Here is an 8,951-nt window from a genome sequence, read left to right on the forward strand (position 1 = left end):
CCCGACTGGGCGCCGATCATGGAGTTCACCTCCGCGGATATCTTTCAGCACTCGCCATTCGGCAACATACTGAACTCGTTAAGGTCTCTCTCCCTATCAGGAGAGTCCTGGCCGGACTATGTTCAGCAGATTGGGATGCGGATGACGAAGAAATTCGCTACCCACCCACCACCCACTTAGTAGCCACTGTCGACAATTTGACCGACATGCTCGACTTCGACTCCAAAGACATCGATGGTATGGATGACGATGTGGGAGATGAAGAGGAATCACTGCCCACAGGGCACTGGACAGCCACCTCATCATATGATATATACATGGTGGACACACCCAAAGAAGGCAATGGCGACGAGACGGCGGAGGATGATCCCTCCAAGGAGCAACCCAAGCGCCGACGTCAGCGGCGTCGCTCCAAGTCTCAAAAGCGGTGACACCGGCACAGGAGATAATAACACTCTGGACAGTGCCGAAGACGACAACAATCCCCTCCAGCAAGATTTAGAGCAGGAGGATGGAGAAGCCAGCCCTCCCGAGAGAGCGGCAGATGGAGAGGCGGAGGATGATAATTACATGCCTCCCTTCGAAGACGAGGCAAGCCTCGATGACAATGAATTTGTCGTGTCGGAGGATCTCGCCGAGCAAGAGCGCTTCAAGCGCCGGCTTATAGCCACGGCAAGTAGACTTAAGAAAAAGCAGCAGCAGCTTCAAGCTTATCAAGATTTGCTAGCTGACAGATGGACTGAAGTCCTTGCGGCCGAGGAATATGAACTCGAACGCCCCTCCAAGAGTTACCCAAAGCGCAGGTTGCTACCCCGAATGGAGGAGGAAGCATTAAAACCAACATCTCCAGCATATGACGTGGCTGATCGGCCACCTCGTGGCCGCGACAGAGAGGCATTTCAGCCAAAAACTCAGCCCGCACCCCGACGCCACGCAAATACAAATGACAAGGCACGGGGAAACACGCTAGACTTGCGAGACGTATTGGAGGACAAAGCAAAACATGCAAGATCGATGTACGGATCACGAGGGCACGCCACTATGCGAGACGATAACCGTCACGCCGGATACAGTAAAAGTAAATCCGGCCGTGCCGGACACAGAGGACAAGACTCATTTGAGCTGCGTCGTGATATAGCCCACTATAGAGGCGCCGCACACCCCATATGCTTCACAGACGAAGTAATGGATCACCAAATCCCAGAGGGATTCAAACCCGTAAATATTGAATCATACGACAGCACAACAGATCCTGCGGTATGGAGTGAGGACTTCCTCCTGCACATCCACATGGCACGCGGTGACGATCTACACGCCATCAAATACCTCCCACTCAAGCTCAAAGGACCAGCTCGGCATTGGCTCAACAGCCTGCCAGCAGAATCCATTGGCTGTTGGGAAGATCTGGAAGCCGCATTCCTCGACAACTTCCAGGGCACTTATGTGCGACCACCAGATGCCAATGACTTGAGCCACATAATTCAGTAGCCAGAGGAATCGGCTAGGCAATTCTGGACACGGTTCCTAACAAAGAAAAATCAAATCATCGACTGTCCGGATGTAGAGGCCCTAGCAGCTTTCAAGCACAACATCCGTGACGAGTGGCTCGCCCGGCACCTTGGCCAAGAAAAGCCAAAATCTATGGCAACCCTCACGACACTCATGACCCACTTTTGCGCGGGAGAAGACAGCTGGGTGGCTCGCAGCAATAACATATCAAAGAACCACGGTACTCAGATACCAAGGATAGCAATGGCAGGTCACATCGCAACAAACATAAGGGTCGCATCAATAGCGACAGTACAGAGGATAGGACAGTCAATGCCGGATTCAGAGGCTCCAAACCCGGTCAGCGGAAAAAGCCATTCAAAAGAAGCACTCCGGGCCCGTCCAATTTGGACCGTATACTCGATCGCTCGTGCCAAATACATGGCACCCCGACCAGCCAGCCAACCACACCAACAGGGAATGTTGGGTGTTCAAGCAGGCCGACAAGTTAAACACCGAAAACAAAGATAAGGGGCTACATAGCGATGACGAGGAAGAGCCCCGGCAGCCGAACACCGGAGGACAGAAGAGGTTCCCCCCACAAGTGCGGACGGTGAACATGATATACGCAACCCACATCCCCAAGAGGGAGCGGAAGTGTGCGTTAAGGGATGTATACGCGTTGGAGCCAGTCGCCCCAAAGTTCAACCCATGGTCCTCCTGACCGATCACCTTCGATCGCAGGGACCACCCCACTAGTATCCGTCATGGCGGATTCGCCGCACTGGTCCTAGACCCAATCATCGACGGATTTCACCTCACTCGAGTCCTTATGGATGGCGGCAGCAGCCTGAACCTGCTTTATCAGGACACAGTGCGCAAAATGGGTATAGACCCCTCAAGGATCAAACCCACAAAAACGACCTTCAAAGGCGTCGTACCAGGTGTAGAGGCCCATTGTACAGGCTCAATCACACTAGAAGTGGTCTTCGGATCCCCGGATAACTTCTGAAGCAAGGAGTTAATCTTCGATATAGTCCCGTTCCGCAATGGCTATCATGCACTGCTCGGGCGAACCGCATTTGCGAGATTTAACGCGGTACTGCACTATGCATATCTCAAGCTCAATATGCCAGGACCTCGGGGGGTCATCACAGTCAATGGAAACACAGAGCGCTCTCTCCGCACGGAGGAGCACACAGCGGCCCTCGCAGCAGAACCGCAAAGCAACCTCTTAAGGCAATCCACCAGTTCGGTGATTAAGGACACGGACACCTTCAAGCGCGCCTGGAGTAATCGGCAACAAGACTGCCTGGCACGTTCCGAGCTCGCATAGCAATGCGGCCCCCACCCCAGTACCAGCCAAACGGCGAAATCCATGCCATGCGTACATAATTACGCATTGAAAATACCATGGGCACAGGTGGGGAGGGGGCACGACTACAGCACGCCCCAAGATGTGGCTCAACCGCACCAGGGGCTTCCCGCTTTGTTATTTTTCTCTCTTTCAGGACTTTAATCTCTGGAAACCCGGTCCGGCAGTACGATTGCCAGACACATGATGCAACAACCAAGGAGGCAGAAAGCTACGTCGCACCATGGAACTCCCAGGTGGTCTCTGATAACGAGTGAAATACATGCTTTAAATACCATTCCTCAGCTTGCCCTTGGAAGGGACATGCAAAATAGTCCTACTTTTTTGCTTATCGCACTAATTGTATCATTCTGCTTTGACGCACCTTTTTTGAATAGACAATGCATAGCACTAGTCTATTATAGCATTCTCTATTCTTTTTTATATATATGTTCATTCATGACATTCAGCACCCGTACACTCTGGTACGGCCAATACGCCAGGGGCTTAAGCGTACCCCATAATACGGTGTGAGAAGTCCGAACACTTTTGACAGTGCGACACCCCGAACTTATAGCATTATATGCATCGGCTCCGAATCATGTCTTGGGTAAATAGTTGGGTTTCCCGGCTCCCATGTTTTGGTACCTTACGTTCCCCTATATCGGCTAAGGTAGCACTGGGAGAACTACTACGATTGTGCCTCGGTTCAGCTGGGCTAAGCACCTCAGTAGAGAAAGCTAAAACTGACTGTCATGATAAGGCGAGAGCTGGTCGCTGTTCGAGAGGTCTCGAGTCCCTAAAGACTTATGCCGCTTACGGTGAGGAGTCGGCTTTGCGCGGCTTAGGCGTGTATAGCGCCCCGAATTCGGCCTTCCAAATACTAGGGGCTTCGCCAAAATTTAAAATTGTAGACATCTATGGCTAAGTGAGAGTGATAAAGCATTATAGTCCGATTGTCTTGTTCGTTGTGCTGAGCATCTCCCTCGAAGGACCCAACAATGGGAAAAAGAGTGCTCAGATTTATCCCGAACACCCCAGCACTCGTGGCATGGGGGCAGAAGCCGACGACTGGCCATCTCTCAGATATAATAAACGGCCGCACAGAAGGTAATATTTTAAATTCAAACAAGCGTTGCATAGCGCCCATGAACAAGTTTTCATAATACAGGATCAAACGAGCAAGTTTATTCAAAAATTACATCCTTCGCACATTCGTCCGCCACAAGACGGGCACCCTTCAGGACACCCCCATAATACATCTCAGGGTGGCGATGCTCCTTGCCCTGCGGCGGCCCCTCCTTCACCAGCTTCTCGGCGTCCATCTTGGCCCAGTGCACCTTCGCACAGGCAAAAGCCCGGCGTGCACCTTTGATGCAGACGGATCGCTTTATGACTTCCAGCCGGGGGCAGGCGTCCACAAGCTGCCTCACAAGGCCAAAGTAGCTATTGGGAAGGGAGTCACCAGGCCACATCCGTACTATAAGGCCCCTCATGGCCTGTTCGGATGCCTTGTGCATCTTGACCAGTTGCTTCCGCTGGTCGCTCATAGGCATCGGGTGTTCGGTCCCAGTATACTGAGACCAGAACAACTTGTCTGTCAAGCTTCCCTCCTCGGCCTGGTAATATTTCGCGGCATCCGACACGCTGCGGGGCAAATCTACGAATGCTCCTGGAGAGCTCCGGACAAGGGTAAGTAATAAGTAATTTACTTTCACATGCTTGCTTTGCATAATGAATGCCTTACCCGCCGCTATCTTCCTCATCGCCTCAATTTCCTGGAGGGCCTTTTGGGCTTCGGCCTTGTCACACTTTGTGCTCTCGAGGGCCGCGGCAAGCTCAGACTCTCGCGTCTTCGAGTCAAGCTCCAAAGCCTCGTGCTTCTTCACGAGAGCCTGGAGCTCTTGCTGCACCTCGCCCACCCATGCCTCTTGTTTCTCACGCTCGGTGCGCTCCTTGGCCGCTTTGTTTTCGGCCTCGGATAGAGCTTGCTTCAGGATCGCCACTTCGGTCGTGGCCCCTGGCACATCCATGATGATCCTATCATTTTGCAACCATATCTTTATATATATATATATATATATATATATATATAGACAAGGTATTACTTACCTTTGTTCTCCTCGAGCTGCCTCTTGGCAAGGCCGAGCTCTTTCTCGGACCGCTTGAAGTTCTGCTTCAGAGCGGCGACCTCTGCAGTCAATGCGGCAGAGGCCAGCAGCGAAGCCTGCATACGCATACAGACATACTTATTTAGACTCCTGCGGTTATTATTTGATCCTCTATTCGGCTTTTCTTTCTGAACACCAAACAGAGCATCAGGGGCTACTGTCTATGCGGTAATATTTACCTATATTTTAAATACTTACCTCAAAGCCTGTTAGAAGGCTGGCACAGGCTTCAGTTAGTCCGCTCTTGGCGGACTGAACCTTCTCGATCACCGCACTCATAATAGTGCGGTGCTCTTCGTCGATGGAAGCGCCGCGAAGCACTCCCAGCAAGTTGTCCGGTGCCTCTGGATGGACAGAGGTCACCGGCACAGGCGTCTTGCCCCTTTTGGAAGAAAGCCGCCTGCCCGAGTCCGGAACCACTGGGAGTTCCGGCGCGGTGTTCGGCTGAGGGCCGAACTCGGAGCCCTCGGGAGCCTTGCTCCCTCTGCTCCCGGAGTCTGGAAGGTCGCCTTGAGGTGCCTCCGGGACTGTCTCCCCTTGACCCAGTGCCTCTTGAGACAATACCTCAGCGTTGTCCATAGGGCAAGGGGAGGTGGCGGTCGTAAGTGGATCGCTATCCATATCCGACGAGCCCAGGGAGCCGTCCAACGATACGTCGATACGGGGCTCGTGGCGGTCAGCACAGTCATAATTCGGCGTTAGGAGAGGTAGTGCGACAAAGGTATGCTATGAGTTACTCTGGCATCCGAATACTTACGACTTCGCCAGGGGCTTGGCCCTAAGCAGCCACTCGTCTTCGCCTTCGGCGGCGGTGGTGGAGAAGTCCGGAAGGAGAGTCCTTCCCTTCTTGGACCCTTCGGCCCTCCGGTTGGGGCGGCCTTCCTTTTCTTGTCTCCCTCGACTGGAGGGGAAGCATCTTCATCTTCCTCCTCGTCTTCGGGGGAGGAGTGCGTCGCGGAGTTATCGGACAATAAGTCCGATAACGCCTGGCGTCGGGAACTCTTTTGGGTTCCCTTGGCCTTCTTGGTCTTCTCCGGCACCTTGTAAGGAGCCGGAGTCAGAATCTCCGTCAGGAGAGTGTCCGCAGTGTCTTCAGGTAGAGGGGCCGGACAGTTAATCTGCCCCGACGTCTCCACCCAGTGCTGTCAAAGGCATGGAGCTCAGACCCCGCACATGGTTAAGCTAGGGGAAATAAATATCCTACCGGATGTATAGAACTCACAGAATGCGCTTGGCGCTTCGCGCTTAGCCCACGGTCCTTGGTGAGGGAGGGAGGGACCTCGTCGCCCTTGAACAACACCTTCCAGACGTCCTTGTGTGTTGTGTCGAAGAGCTCGCTCAGAGTCTGGTGCTGGGCCGGGTCGAACTCCCACAAGTTGATGTCCCGTTGTTGGCACAGGAGGATCCGGCGGATGAGCATGACCTGGACTATATTGACAAGCTTGAGCTTCTTGCCAGCCTTATTCCGGATACATTTCTGGAGTCCGTCCAGCTCTACCCGTGAACCCCAGGACAGGCCCTTCTCTTTCCAGGAGGTGAGCCGCGTGCGGATTCCGGATCAAAACTTGGGGCAGCCACCCATTTGGCGTCGCGTGGCTCGGTGACGTAGAACCACGCTGATTGCCACCCCTTTATGGTCTCCACGAAGGAGCCTTCAAGCCATAAAACATTGGGCATCTTGCCCACCATGGCTCCGCGCATTCTGCTTGTTGGCCGCCCACCACATTTGGCTTGATATTGAAGGTCTTTAACCACAGGCCGAAGTGGGGCCGGATGCGGAGGAAAGCCTCACACACGACGATGAACACCGAAATGTTGAGGACGAAGTTCGAGGCTAGATCATGGAAATCCAGCCTGTAGTAGAAAATGAGACCACGGACGAATGGATGGAGGGGAAAACCCAGTCCGCGGAGGAAGTGGTGGAGGAAGACTACCCTCTCGTGAGATTTAGGGGTAGGAACAATCTACCCCGCAGCGGCAGCCGGTGCGCGATATTCGCGGCCAAGTATCCGGCTCCGCGCAGCTTCTTGATGTGTCCCCTCCATAACGGAGGAAGCCATCCATTTTGCCTCCCGCTCTGGACATGATTGGAGAAGGTTGAGGGGAAGGATGTGGACTTGGGCGTTGGAGCTTGAGTGGCGCAAGAATGGATAGGCAAGGAGGAAGAAGGCGTGGGTAGAAAAAGGTTAAACCTTATCCCTTTATAAGGGCAGCCGAAAGCCATGCGCCCCCCACTAGCCTGGTAAAACTCGCTATTCCCCAAGCGTCATAATCGATGGCGCAGTTGGGTTACCCACGCCCGTATTGATGAGAATCCCGTAATAAGGGGGACACGATCCCTGCTTTGACAATATGTGTCAGGAACTGCCTCGCGTTATGTGCGGAGATAGGTTATGAAAAATGATTCGAATAAAGACCTGGCTGTGGTGTGAAACCATGCTACGGGGTACGTCAGCATATCAGATTTGTGGAAATATTATTCTCTCTACGGCGGTATGTGGAACTTGTTTTGCAGAGCCGGACACGATCCTCATGTTCAAAATCTTATATGAAGTATTCGGAGTAGGAACCCGCCTTGCAATGCCAAAGACAATCTACGCGCCGGACTCATCGTCGTTAAAGCCTGGTTTTGGGGCTACTGAGGGAGTCCTGGATTAGGGGGCATCCGGAAAGCCGGACTATATCCTTTGGCCGGACTGTTGGACTATGAAGATACAAGATTGAAGACTTCGTCCCGTGTCAGGATGGGACTCTCCTTGACGTGGAAGCCAAGCTTGGGAATACGGATATGTAGATATCCTTCCTTGTAACCGACTCTGTGTAACCCTAGCCCCCTCCGGTGTCTATATAAACCTGAGGGTTTTAGTCCGTAGGACAACATACAATCATACCATAGGCTAGCTTCTAGGGTTTAGCCTCTCTGATCTCGTGGTAGATCTACTCTTGTACTACTCATATTATCAAGAACAATCAAGCAGGACGTAGGGTTTTACCTCCATCAAGAGGGCCCGAACCTGGGTAAAACATCGTGTCCCCTGCCTCCTGTTACCATCCGCCTAGACGCACAGTTCGGGACCCCCTACCCGAGATCCGCCGGTTTTGACACTCACAGGGAGGAAGAGGAATTTCTGCGTATCAAACACAGAGACAGATTCTCCATGTACGGTCCTCCTAGCTGGGTAAGTACCAACTCCTTCGCTCTTACTTACTCCGCTCCCTAAGCTAATATCAATGAGTGTTAATTTGTCCATTTATAACAGCACTGGCAAAAGATTTCGGAAGGGCTTCACAGCCCCACCCCGCAGCCCGAGGGCCACAATCGAGACCTTGACCCTGGATTCGAAGAGGATCCGGACATATTCGTGATGCTCGAGGACGGGGTGTTTTACCAGGCGAGCTACGATGGCATAGAAGTGGCTATCACCGCTGATTATCCCGGCCTTCTCCCTGCTTCACACGTAAGTAATCATAAGACATCTCACCCGGAAGAGTTCTCTCATTCTGCCTCACCCACCGCACTGTCTTGTGCTCAAAAGAGGAGGCGTTCAGCGCGCCATGCTACCCTAGGGGCATCTCCAAAGAGAGAGGCCCCTACGCCGGGCAAGCCTTCGAAGAGGAAGGCAAACGAAGACACGGCCGAGCCTTCATCAAAGAGGTATGGATTTGTAAATATTCACCTTGGCAGTCACATCCAACTGTGACCTTTCTGTTTGTCCTGTATCTGGAAAAGAGTGTGCCGGACTATGTACGGGGGTCCGACCAATCATACTTCCCGCAGCCAGGATCCAGATCCTGCCGTAAAGACGGGGGCTGATACGGGGGTAACGCCGGATTGTCCTCCAACCGAGGATTCGAATGATGTATCCGTCACCAACTCAGAAGTGGAGAGTGCCATGAATCATCGGCGTTGAAGGGCCATTTTACAAGACCCCGACTTT

This window comes from Triticum aestivum, chromosome 6A (genome assembly GCF_018294505.1).
Source record: "Triticum aestivum cultivar Chinese Spring chromosome 6A, IWGSC CS RefSeq v2.1, whole genome shotgun sequence".
In the NCBI taxonomy this organism is placed as follows: Eukaryota; Viridiplantae; Streptophyta; class Magnoliopsida; order Poales; family Poaceae; genus Triticum; species Triticum aestivum.